The 13,193-nt window shown below is 54.6% G+C and overlaps 2 protein-coding genes across 9 annotated transcripts in view; one reads left to right on the top strand and one right to left on the bottom strand.

Annotated features, from left to right (window-relative positions):
* The window catches only part of MACROD1 (mono-ADP ribosylhydrolase 1), a 170,341-nt gene that overhangs the window by 52,378 nt on the left and 104,770 nt on the right, over window positions 1-13,193 (top strand). The window lies entirely within an intron of this gene.
* Window positions 1-13,193, bottom strand: part of FLRT1 (fibronectin leucine rich transmembrane protein 1) — an 87,113-nt gene that overhangs the window by 6,481 nt on the left and 67,439 nt on the right. For all 5 annotated transcript variants that reach the window (XM_054525735.2, XM_054525733.2, XM_054525732.2 and 2 more), the window contains one exon: window positions 12,034-13,029. The gene's annotated coding sequence lies outside the window, so the exon portion shown is untranslated. The remainder of the gene's footprint in view (window positions 1-12,033; window positions 13,030-13,193) is intronic.

A 13,193-nucleotide genomic window follows, 5' to 3' on the forward strand; every position in this document is an offset into this window, starting at 1 on the left:
AAAAAGGGGGGTGTCGCCAGAGCCTGCGGGAACGAAGCTGTCAGTGCTATCACTGGCGAGGAGTGGAGAGCAGGGAGCTTCATTGTCTGGTGTTAAAACAACATGTCCTGTTGTCACTCGTACATTCTACAGACAGAAGAATGAGGTGTCAACAGAATCACTTTCTCATGTATTTACAGAAATCTCTTTTCATCAGAGGTGCCTCCCTGGCCCTGGGTTCCGAGTTGTGTGGGAAATTGTCCCACACCTTGCCCCTTTCTCAAATCATAAACTTTCAGCTATTCAAAAAAAAAAAAAAAAAAAAAAAGCGGTCTGTTTTTTTGCATTTAAAGGAATGAGACAAATAAAAGGAGGGAGGCATCGCATCTGCACTCTGAGGGAATTGGCTGCAAGGTGTAATTTTGGATTTCACAAATGGAAAAATTGCAGCATAGATTTTTCTTATATTATTTTACTGTTCATAGTGGTAAAAAATCAATTAAAGAGAAATTATCTTTCAGTCTCAGCGAGGAAGGTGTCTTCATGCAGCCAGCAAAAGTCTGCTGTAAAACACTGGGCTCACGGACGCTTTTCAATGATGGGACATGATGGCCTCTCGGAGCCTGAAGTCCCAGCCTGGGACGGCAGCCCTGGTGTGCAGAGCAGAGCCGGCACCTGCTCACTGAGCCAGCAGGGACCTTACTTTCATGCCATAGGGACTGAACGTCTCTGTTTCTCAACCAGGCCAAACTTTTTGTCTTCTCTGTTCTTCTCTATTCCTGAGCTGCTTTTTCTTTCCATCGAGCAAGCTACTGTGGCAGGACCCAGCTCAAATGTTACCTCCTCTGCTAGGTTTTCCTGAGGCCCCAGATAAAGCTTCCCTCTGCTCTGCCCATCCATCTGTCCACCCACCCATCCACCTACCATCCATTCATCCATCTGTCCACCCACCTGTCCATTCATTCGTCCATCCATTCAGGCATGCACCTGTCCATCCGTCCATCCATCATCCATCTACCTGTCCATCCATCCATCCATCCATCCGTCCATCCATCCATGCATCCACCTGTCCATTCATCCATCCTTCCATTCTGGCATGCACCTGTCCATCCATCCATCCATGCATCCATCCATGCATCTATCCATCCATCCATCCATCCATCCATCCATCCATCCATCCATCTATATTTTAATCCATGCATCCACCTGTCCATCCATCCATCCATCCATCCATCCATCCATCCATCCACCTGTACATTCATCCATCCATCAATTCATGCATGGACCTGTCCATCCATCCATCCATTCATCCATCCATCCATCTATCCATCTATGTATCAGTCCATGCATCTACCTGTCCATCCATCCATCTATCCACCTGTCCATTCATCCATCCATCCACTCATGCATGCACCTGTCCATCCATCCACTCATGCATGCACCTGTCCATCCATCCATCCATCTGTCCACCATCCTTCCATCATGCATCTACCTGTCCATCCATCCATCCATCCATCCATGCATGTATTAATCCATGCATCCACCTGTCCATCCATCCATCCATCCATCCATCCAACCATCCATCCATCCATCCATGCATCTGCCTGTCCATTCGTCCATCCATCCATTCATGCATGCACCTGTCCATCCATCCATCCATCCGTCCACCATTCATCCATCATGTATCTACCTGTCCATCCATCCATCCATCATCCACATATCAATCCATGCATCCACCTGTCCATCCATCCATCCATCCATCCATCCATGCACCTAACCATCCATTCATCCCTGCCTCCATCTGTCCATTCACTCATCCATCCATCCATCCATCTAACCATACATCTATCCAGGCATCCATGCATCCATCCACCTGTCCATTCATCCATTCAGGCATGCACCAGTCCATGCATCCATCCATGCATCCACCTGTCCATCCATCCATCCATCCATCATCCATCCATGCATCAACCCATGCATCCATCCGTCCATCCATCCATCCATTCATGCATCCACCTGTCCATTCATCTGTCCAATTATCCATCCATCCAGTTATCCATCCATCCATCCATCCATCCATCCATCCATCCATCCATCCATCCATCTGTGCATCAATCCATGCATCCACCTGTCCATCCATCCATCCATCCATCCATCTATCCTTCCATCCATTTATCAATCCATGCATCCATCTGTCCATCCATCCATCCATCTATCCATCCATCCATCCATCCATGCGTCCACCTGTCCATCCATCCATCCATTCATGCACGCACCCGTCCATCCATCCATCCATCATGCATTTACCTGTCCGTCCATCCATCCACCCATCATCCATGTATCAATCCATGCATCCATCTGTCCATCCATCCATCCAACTAACCATCCATCCATCCATGCATCCGTGCATCCACCTGTCCGCCCATCCATCCACCCATCCATCCATCCATCCATCCATCCATCCATCCATCCATCCATCCACCCACCCACCTTCCTAACCATCCATCCATCCATGCATCCATGCATCCATCTGTCCATTCATCCATCCATCCATTCAGGCATGCACCTGTCCATCCATCCATCCATGCATCCATCCATGCATCCACCTGTCCATCCATCCATCCATCCATCCATCCATCCATCCATCCATGCATCCACCCATGCATCCACCTGTCCATCCATCCATCCTTGCATCCACCTGTCCATTCATCCATCCAATTATCCATCCATCCATCTATCCATATATGCATCAATCCATGCATCCACCTGTCCATCCATCCATCCATGCATCAGCCTGTCCATTCACGCATGCACCTGTCCATCCATCCATCCATCCATCCATCCAGCATGCATCCAACAGAGCTTTATTGAGCATCTACTATATTCCAGGCCCTGTTGTAGCCACTTGGGATTCCATTCTGATGGGATGGATGGTAGTTCACATTATAATAAAGACTTTGCTGAGAACTTTCCTAATATTTAAGTCATTTAACCCTCCCAGCAAACATGAGGTCAATGCCCTTAATCCCATTTAACAGATGAGAAAACTGAAGCTCAGAGATGTTAACTTACTCAAGACTACTTGAGAACCAGGTAGGAGGAACCCAGGCCATCTGGGGAGGAGGCCAGAATCTTGGCAATCTTGAGGCTTGCAGCACTCTGTGGGTTGCAGGTCACACCATTTGGTGACTGGTGTTTTCATGTCACCAAACTGTAAGGGCAGGGACTGTGGCCAAGCATGGCTTTGCATCGGTGACCACCTGACGACAGAATGGGCCCTGCCGTGGTGAATGTCTCTGCCACTCACCCTGCACACTCAAACGCTCCCTTTGCACTTACAGGGTCTCTGCCCAGGCAGCCACCACAGTCAGCAAGGTGGCTGCCAAGGCCCTATGCAATCCTATGTGGCACCCCCGTTGGCCTTGTCCACTCCATTCCCCTCTCACTGCAGCAGCCAGGCACCCCCCGGTATCCCCAGGGCCCTTGCACGTGCTGTGCTCTCTGCCTGGACAGCTCATCCCCAGATCCATGCCTGCATCTCCTTCCAGTGAGGCCTTTCCTGGGCACCCTATCGAGAATTGTAACTCCCAGATACTCCTCTCAGTTCCTTGCTTGCCTATAGTATTTACCACCAACTAACACACTATGTGTTTTATCTTTTTTGTTTTGTTTTGTCTTGTTTTGTTTTTTGAGATGGAGTCTTGCTCTGTCACCAGGTGGGAGTGCAGTGGAGCGATCTTCGGTCACTACAACCTCCACCTCCCGGGTTCAAGCGATCCTCCTGCTTCAGCCTCCTGAGTAGCTGGGACTACAGGTGCGCACCACCATGCCCAGCTAATTTTTTGTATTTTTAGTAGAGACGGGGGTCTCACTATGTTGGCCAGCATGGTCTTGATCTCTTGACCTTGTGATCCACCTCCCTGGGCCTCTCAAAGTACTGGGATTACAGGTGTGAGCCACCGCGCCTGGCCCTTTTTTGTTTTTATGGTCTGTCTCCCCACTAGAAGGTACGCTCTACAAGGGCAGGGATTTGTGCCTCTTATTCATGGTGTTTCCCACGTGGCAGATACTCACTAAAGATTTCAAAGGAGAAACTGTGATGGACTCGTTCTGTAGATGAGGGAAGGGAGACACAGAGACCTGCCTATGGTCCCCTGGCAGGAGGAGGTGGGGTCTGGATTCCACCCCAGGGCTGTGTGGCTGCAGGACCCCAGTGCTTGACTCCACACTGCTGAGGGCTGTGAGTCCCTGGCCAGCCCAGACACAGTCCTGCAGCCCAGGCTGAGCATTCTCAGGCCTTCATGGAGATGCCCACTCTCCCATGAGCCTCCTGCTTCCTTTGCCCAGGGCCATCCCAGGCTGCCCTGGCCCTTATCTGACCACCTCACCTTTCATTACATCGGGGACTGGGAAGGACACTGGCCCAGATCGTGGGAGAGGACGGGCTTGAAGGCCAGGACAGCATGCAGAGCTAGACACATCAACCTCCAGAGGATCAGGAAAAGCCTAGGTGGTGGGGTGACCTCTCTGGCCAGACCTCACCTACCTCCCTTCACAGGCAAGGGTGCAGAGGTTGCCGCCGACACACAGGTCCACAGCCCTCATTTCACAGCCCAGCAGCCTGAGACTCAGAGACATGAGGAGCCCAGCCAAGGTCACAGCCAGCCCAGATTTCCCACTGCACGTCTGTCCCTTCTGCACCGAGCCAGGCCCATGAAGGTTATGGAGCCGGAGGTCCTGCCTCAAGCCACTTATGAGCAGGCAGGTAGCACAGGGCAATGCTAGAGACAGAAAGACACAGGCCACCTCACAGGTCACTTTGCCTCAGTCTCCAGGGTCAAGTCTGAGTCTAGGAGCACCTCTGCCAGGGGATGCTCAGCATCTGGCTGGAGGATTACCCTCCACCTGGTCTGTTGGCTGCTGAGTCCTGGCACAAGGGATACAGGTGGCCTTTGTACTCAGCTGTTCCTGAGCAGTGCCCTAAGTAGGGGGCAGACTTGTTAAGGCCAAAGCCAAGGCAAGCCACCTCATTCCCTGGCGTGGCCATCTGTTCCCAGCACCCGCTCAGCTCATGGCCACAGTCCTCAGCCTCCAGAGGCCTCAGCATCATAATAGAGTCTAAATTGCACCTTTCAGAGATGCTTGATGGATAACCAAGAAGCATTTGGGAGGCAGGTACCCAAGGCCTTTCCGCTCCACTGTCTGTGGGCCTCATCCATCTTGGCCAGAGGCTCCCCTGCCGCCCCCCTCCCCAAGGCCAGCCCAAGGCTGAGCCCTCTGGCTCCAGGAAAGTAGGGCGGGACCTGGGGGTGGGGAGGAAGATAGCACGCCTCACCAGAGGAGTCTTTAATTGCCTGGGTGCCTGGTTGCCTTTTTATTCCCTTGTTGTGTGTTTCATAGTTTATGCGGCCATCAAATTAAACCTGGTAAGTCGCCCATCTTTTATGGGATCGCTTGTCACCCTTGCGTGGATCCCTCAGACTTCGGCGTGGTGTGAGTTACGACCTGCCAGCTCCATGACTGACAGCTGGATCCTTGGCGGGCCACGGGGGTAGGGCAAGGGAGCGGTGGGATGGCTCAGGCTGTGGGTGTCCAGGACTCCCCCGCTTAGCTGGGGGCCCTGGGGCATTATTCTTGGCATTATTCTTGGCTCTATCAGTCGTTGGCCCCTGCCAACCTCCAGGACAGAGAGGCCTGGGTTCAAGTCCTGCCTCTGCCGCTTTCAGGTCATGATTTCTTTCTTTCTTTTTTTTTTTTCTGAGACAGAGTCTCACTCTGTCACCCAGTCTGGAATGCAGTGGCTCAATCACGGCTCACTGCAGCCTCCACCTCCCCATGCTCAGGTGATCCTCCCACCTCAGCCTCCTGCGGAGCTGGGACCACAGGCCTACACCACCACACCCGGCTAATTTTTGTATTTTTTGCAGAGATGGGGTTTTGCTATGTTGCCCAGGCTGGTCTTGAACTCCTAGGCTCAAGCAATCCACCCACTTCAGCATCCCAAAGTGCTGAGATTATAGGTGTGAGCCACCATGTCAGGCCTCAAGCTGTGTTATTTTGAGCAAGCTGCTTGCCCTCTCTGAGCTTTGATTTCCTCATCTATAAATGTGGTCATAATAGGGGCCCTTACATGGGAACTTACAATTCAGGATTCACTGACATTATATGTGCAGAGTACCCCCTCCTGAGTGCGATCTGGATGCCCCCGACACATCCAGTTTAAAAGCTGCTCCGAGTCTCTGCCTCCCCAGACACACAGCCTAGCTTCTGCAGTAGCTGCCCGTCTCTGTCCTCCGCGCTCCAGTGGCCCATTCTCTACTCCCCGACTCCTGCTGTGCCTTCAGGACAGGCTGACCACTTATCAGGCCCTGTGAAGCTGAGATGTTGCCCCCTGCCCACCTCAAGCTGTGTGGGTGCAACCCTGCCCCTCCCCCAAGCCATGCTGGCAGCCTTGACCCTATGTCTGGGCAGCACAGAGCTGGTGGATGGGGCCATCAACCATCCCCTCCTGTGGGGCCGTGCCAGCCTCCCATGGGAGGCCCTCCAGGCTGGGGGCAGGGTGGAGGGGTTGGGGGAGATAAGAGGGTTTTAAAAGGGCCTTCGTCACCAGGTCATCCAGTGGCCAGAAATAGTTCCCTACCTCCTCCATGCCACACTCACTCCCACCCCTGAGAAGTCCTGAGGCTTCTGTCCCTCCCCTTTCCATCCCCTCTGCAGCCCTCCCCAGAAGCTGCGCTCACGGTGCATTAGACCCTTTGTGGAGCTGCTGCCCAGTGCCACGAGTCGGGAGAGGCCGGCGGCCTCCCGGGTTTCCCAGGTTTTGGGGAGCAGTAGGGAAGCTGAGTGTGGACGTCTGCACCCAGCTGCAAAGCGTTTATAAGCCAGTGACACCAAGTTTCTTCCCCACCCCTCGTGGTGGCTTATGGCCCACTGTCTGCTGCTCAGCCTTTGCTGGGGACCCTGCTGCTGGCTTCTGGCCCTCATGGAACCTGGGGATGCTATTTTCTATTCACAGGCATGTCCCAGGAGCTTCCGGAAGCCAGCAAGGAAACAGCCCCCCATCCCTATCTGGCCTCGCTCCCACGTCTCCTCTTTCACCTGCCCCATCCCCGGGATGGGGGCATCTCAGGCAGGGCCAGGCGGGGAGAGGAAGTGTCCTGCATGTAAACTCTGTATGTAGGAAAGACAAGCACATGCTCACATGCATGGATGCTGGTCACGTCTCCCTCACCCCCACTGGCCCCTCAGCTTCCTTCCTGCCTACCTGCCTGCTGCTGTCCTTAGGAATCTGGCTGCCCGTGTGGCCTGGCACTGGTGTGTGGCCTGGCACTGGTGTGTGGCCTGGCACTGGTGTGTGGTTGCTGCAGACCCTGGGGTCCTTTGGCTTTTCCCCCACTTCCCAGCCCCCAGGTGGGGTCCCCTGCAGGTGTCTTTCCCCTGCCAGTCCCTCCCTTCATCAATAATTCATGTGTCTCCCCTAAACCTTGTCGGGCCTTCAAGTCCTCACTGAGAATGCTGTGCAGGCAGACTGTGGGCAGAAGCAGTTTCTCAGCCCCAGAGCGGGAAAGGCCAGTGGGACCCCAGTCCCACCTCCCACTAGACAGGAAGCCCTACCAAGGCACAATCATCTCCAGCTCTGTGATGGGGCTTCAGCAAACCTTTGTTAAATTAATGAGAGACCCCACCTTCCTGGGGCCTCAACTGCAAACAAGACAGAGGGAAGGGGGCCAGGAGGTAGACAGGGCAGGCCGCTGCCTCCTGGTGCTCAGGGAGACCCAGGGAGAACTCCCCTCCTTCTTGCCGGGAAGCCCCTTTCCTGTGAAGGCAAGTAGCCCAGTGGTCTGCCTGGCTCAACCAAGCTGCTCAGCCTACTGTGGGGTGGCCTTGGGTCTCAAGTCTTTTTTTTTTTTGAGACAGAGTTTTGCTCTTGTTGCCCAGGCTGGAGTGCAATGGTACGATCTTGGCTCACCGCAACCTCCGCCTCCTGGGTTCAGGCGATTCTTCTGCCTCAGCCTTCCGCGTAGTTGGGATTACAGGCATGCACCACCACGCCCGGCTAATTTTGTATTTTTAGTAGAGACGGGGTTTCTCCATGTTGGTCAGGCTGGTCACTAACTCCCGACCTCAGGTGATCTGCCAGCCTCGGCCTCCCAAAGTGCTGGGATTACAGGGGTCTCAAGTCTTTATCTGCAAAATGTGACCATAAACAATCTACTTTCCTGGGCTCTTGTGAAGATAAAATAAGGTTATTTTCAATGTTTAGCAGAGTCGTATTCAGAATGAGAGAACTATTACCATTACTAGCAATGACCGTGCTTCCCCGAGCCCCAGACATGAACTGCAGGAAAGGAGGGGAGCCTTAAGTCGTGTGAGTGGGGCTTTTCCAAGCCCTAGTTCAGGCAGATGCCCCAGGGACTGCAGGCCCACCAGAGGCATCTCCTAAGGGCAGGGGCTAGATGCCGTGACCCTCAAGGACCTTCTAACCCCAGCTCCTGCCAGGGCAGGGTGCCAGCCAGCCACACCCATCACCCTAAACAGCTTTACTCCTGGATCCCATCCACTGGTATCATTTAGAGCTTGTGATGCATGGGGGCTGGGGCGGGGATTCTTTTAAAACCTAAAGTTAATTATTTTTCTAATTTCATGCTGCATGAATTATGCATCAGCTGTTATCACTGGCGGTAATTGCAGACAGGTATGCAAATCCACCATAAATGCACCTCACCACATAGGCCGGCTGGGCAGCACTGGTGCCAGGTGGCGGGATGTCCTGAACTTCAGAGAATGTAAATCGCTTTTAAAAAAAGAAGACTTTAGAATTGTGTCTTAGGAGGTTAATTATATTGATAACAGTGTTCGATATTAAACCATTCAAGGCCAGGAGGGGGTGGGGGGATGAAAGGAGACACGTGTAATTTTGTTCCTTTCTCTCTCGGCATTATTTAATAAGATGCTCCTACACCTGATATTTCTGTCTGTCTGTGTCCATTTTTAGTAAAGCTGCCTAAACTGAGACTTAATTCCTTTAGGGAAGGGAAAAAGAAAGCCCAGTGGGCTGGGTGAGGTGGCTCATTGTAATCCCAGCACTTTGGGAGGCTGAGGCGGGTGGATCACCTGAGGTCAGGAGTTCAAAACCAGCCTGGTCAACATGGAGAAACCCTGTCTCTACTAAAAATACAAAAATTAGCTGGGCGTGGTGGTGCATGCCTGTAATCCCAGCTACTTGGGAGGCTGAGGCAGGAGATTCACTTGAACCTGGGAGGTGGAGGTTGCAGTGAGCCGAGATCGTGCCACTGCACTCCAGCCTGAGTGACAGAGTAAGAGCCTATCTCAAAAATAAATAAATAAATAAAAAATAAAAGAAAGCCCAGTGGAATTTCAGAGGGAAGGAGAGGGGCTAAAGGTCTTTATCTTGGGGGATGAGGAAAAGGAAGAGAGGCAGCACCAGCAGGGCTGGGGACAGTCCCCCAGAACAGGACTGAGGCTGCGGGCTCTGCTCTGCTTCCCTCCTCTGCCTCCTTTAGGATCCTGGCCCACAGCAGAGAGCCTGGAGAGGAGCGGTGTGACCAGTAAAGGCTGGTGATGGGCAACACTCACTGATCCTAGATGAGAGGCTTGGCACTGGGCTCCGAGGGCAGGGCCTCTCAGGGGCTGAGAACAACCCTGACAAGGCGGGAGGCAGGCCCTGCTCCCAGTGGGACCCTCCCTATTTATTTATCATGAGTTTATGGATTGTCTCCTCCCCCTAGAATGTAAACTCCTACAGTTAGGACATGGTCTGCCTTGTGCCTGGCATGGAGCCTGGCACAGAAAGTGCTCAGTAAACATCTGATGAATGAATGAACAGGGCCACCAAAAGGGAGGCCCCTGAACCTAGACCCAGGGCCAGTTGGTGGTAGAGAAGAGGGAGGCTGGCCTTCCTACAGCCCACCCCAGGACGTCATGATGACCCAGGGTGCCCTCACCACAGCAGCCCAAAGAGGCAAAGGGAAAGGTCTGGATTGTGCAGCAGATGGCAGAGGGGTAGCCACAAACCCAGGCCTCAGACTCGATGTCTGGAGCTCTCCCCTTCCCAGGTCTTCTACCGCCTGTCTCAGCTGCCCAGCGGGACCTCTCTGGCCCCAAAGGGAGACTCTTGGCCATCCCTACTCACCCTCACTGATATGGATGCTGGCCTGGCACTGCCCAACTGCCTGTCTGTCTCCAACTATCAGAGGTGATCCTCACTTTCCTACAGAGGGCCTTTTCCCCTCCCGCCCACCCCACAGATACACACACGGATGGAACCCACCACTCAGGACCCTGGAATCATGAGATAAAGGACCTCAGCGATTGTCTGCTTTTTGCAGATGAGGAAAATCTGAGGCCCTGCATGGATGAGACAGGCTCAGGGTGGAGACAGAGCCCTCCAGCAGCTGTGGGCAGCCTCCCCGCCTACCTCCTTGGGCCTTGGCACCCAGCTGTAACCCTTTCCCAGGGGTTTGGCACAGGGAGGGTGCAGGGGAACAGTGTCCCAACTCCAGCAGGGCCTCATGGGGGCCGCTTTTCTCCACCAGCAGGTCCGCAGCCCCTCAAGCTTGTGGGTTCACTCACACCTGTGGGGTCACTCATGCCTGTGGGGTCACGCCTGTTAGCATTAGGAGTAGCTGGCAGGGCTGGGTGCCTGAGTGTTGAGCACGTCATAGAATGCTCTCTCCAGCTGGCCACAGCCTGTGTGGAAGGGAGAGGCTGCATCCCCAGTGCAGAAAGGGGAGGCACACAGGGAGGGGCAGACCTATCCAAGGTCACACGCTCACAACCAGAGGGCCAGGCCTCCAACCCAGGTCTGTCTGCCCAGAGCATTTGTTTCTTGCTTGCCTTTGCACAGAGCCACCGAGCAGACCTTCCATGGCAGCAGGCCTGGGGGACAGCAGCTGCTCCCCTCTAGCTTGGCTTCAGCCTAGGAATGACCCCCAAGCCCTCCTAGGGACTAGAGGGACAGTAGGGACCAGGGCTGGGCACTGGGAGAGAAGCAGCCAGCCCAGCTCCGGCTCAGGCACGCTCGCGGCCCCGCTGTCGGGCTGGCGCACTTTTATAATAAATAACAGCAAATAGCCCATCCGCAGGGCATCTTTCACGCCGGTGGCTAATAACATGGCTATTAATGCCCCCGCAGACGGCGTGCATGCTGTGCCGCGCTGACGAATGTCCCAGGCCCTGGTGCAATCATAAATCAACCCCTCTCCTGAGGAAGAGCGTGGGAAGTGTCATTTTCCATCTTGGTAATGAATTGGGGCTTCCCTGTCCTGCCCAGGGCACGGCGGCTTGAGGTTGCTGGGATTTGTGTTTTTGGAGGTGCAGCCTCTCCCTCTGGCCTCCTGGGATCCCTGGAGGAGTCAACCCCACCTCAGCGGGAGGGAGCACTCACCGCCTGCTGTGTGACCCTTGGGGCACTCTCTGCCCTTCTCTGGGCCTCAGCTCGCTCCAGTAACCAACAAAGAGGCTGAACTGGAAGCCAGCGCAGATGGTGCCCAAAGGCCAACAGGAGCAGGACCTTGGGCAGTAGCTTTGGATCAACCCACCCTGGGTCTCCCGGCCAGAGCAGGGGCGGGCCCTGATATAGACTTGTGGACTCCCTCTCGTTCAAGGGCAGCAGGCGCCAGGGCAAGTAGCCTAGGTTACCAGAGCTCCTGCACACCACCCCGCCAAGGCCTCACTGCTACCACCTTTAGGGAGGGGGCTCAAAATGAGATTCCTCCACCCTGCTGCAGGGCCATTTACTCCAGGAGAGGCCACTCCGTTATATCCTGGGTCCAGCTGCTGGGTAGAGCCCAGCAGCACGGGGACCACCAGGTGGCAAATGATGCTTATGCCGGCAAGCAGAAGCCGCCAGCTGCATGAACTGCGTGAGTGGGTGGGTGGGATGGAGCTGCAGACCGGTGGAGACCTGTGGAGCTCTGGCTGGGAAAAGGGGCCTTTGGAGGGTGCGACCCAGCTGTCTGGGCGCAAGGAACCCTGGGCCACCCTGGAGCCCTTCCGAATTCGCATCCCTCTTCCCTCGTCCTTGGGGCTTACCTCCTTTGTCGCTGCAGCCCAAGAGCCTTCTGGGTCCAACTGGGGTCACTGGTCCGGAGGCCCCCGCCAAAGTCACGAAGCCGCGGCTCAGGACACCGTGAGCTCGGATGGCACTCACATTCCCTGCCCCGTGGTCCTACCAGGCCTTGCACTACTAGGGACGCAGACCTCAGCCCTCGGGTGACTGGGCAGCACTGGGGCGCCCCAGGGCACAGAGAGGGGATCCGGTGCCTCAGTCTCCTGGTCTCCTGGCGTTCAGATGAGGCTGCGGGCCACAATCAGCAGCATCCTTGGCACCCTAGGCCACAGGCGCAGGTGGCTTATCCCTGCAGAGTGAGAGTCCTGTGTGCAAGGGGTACAGGACCCCTCTGGACCCCAGGACTCCCGAGGGTGGCCTGAGGGGGTTCCGACTCCCTGTTCATCGGGCATGCCCTGTGGCCTGGCACCCAGCCCTGAGCAGGGTGGCCTCTGCTGCTTGCTACCTCCACGGCCCTTTTCAACTCTTGCCCTTTTGTCTGCAGGCCGCCACCTCTTCTGAAAGACCTCTGCGTGGCTTTTACCCCCTTTTTGTTTACCAAGGCTTTTTTCTTTTTTTTTTTTTTTTAATCCCTTTAAGTCACTTGGCAGAATGGGCTGGGTGCAGAGAGCGTTCTTGCGTGACGGAGCTGAGAGGGAGCCACTCTCCAAAGGCTCTGTATTCCTGCCACTCAGGCTGTGTCTCCGGGGGGAAGGAGGGGGTCCATTACCCTGCTGAGGAGTTCAGATGTTCATGGTGGGGCTGGAGCTGCTGACACATGCAGCTGAGCTGTCAGGCCCCCACATGCCCTTCTTTGGGAAGATGCTTGGGGGGCAAGGGCCTCAGTTCTGCTTAGCTGCTCCTGTTTGTAGAGGTTTCCTTGCTGGGGAGGTAGGGAGGATGGGTTCTTCCCGCTTCACTCCCTGGTCTTGTCTGTCCAAAAAGGAATCCGTCTTCTCGCCCACTGCCTGCTTCCTCACCTGCCAAAAACAATACCAGTGATTAAGCCCAGAGACATGAGGGACCGCATTGGGACAACATCCACCAGGGCCACTGGGCTGCAGCCCCCTTTGCTTTTGGATCCTGTTTGTTTGTTTTGTTTTGTTTTGTTTTTTTTGAGATGGAGTCTCGCTCTGTCGCCAGG

Source organism: Pongo abelii, chromosome 9 (assembly GCF_028885655.2).
Source record: "Pongo abelii isolate AG06213 chromosome 9, NHGRI_mPonAbe1-v2.0_pri, whole genome shotgun sequence".
NCBI classification, from domain to species: domain Eukaryota; kingdom Metazoa; phylum Chordata; class Mammalia; order Primates; family Hominidae; genus Pongo; species Pongo abelii.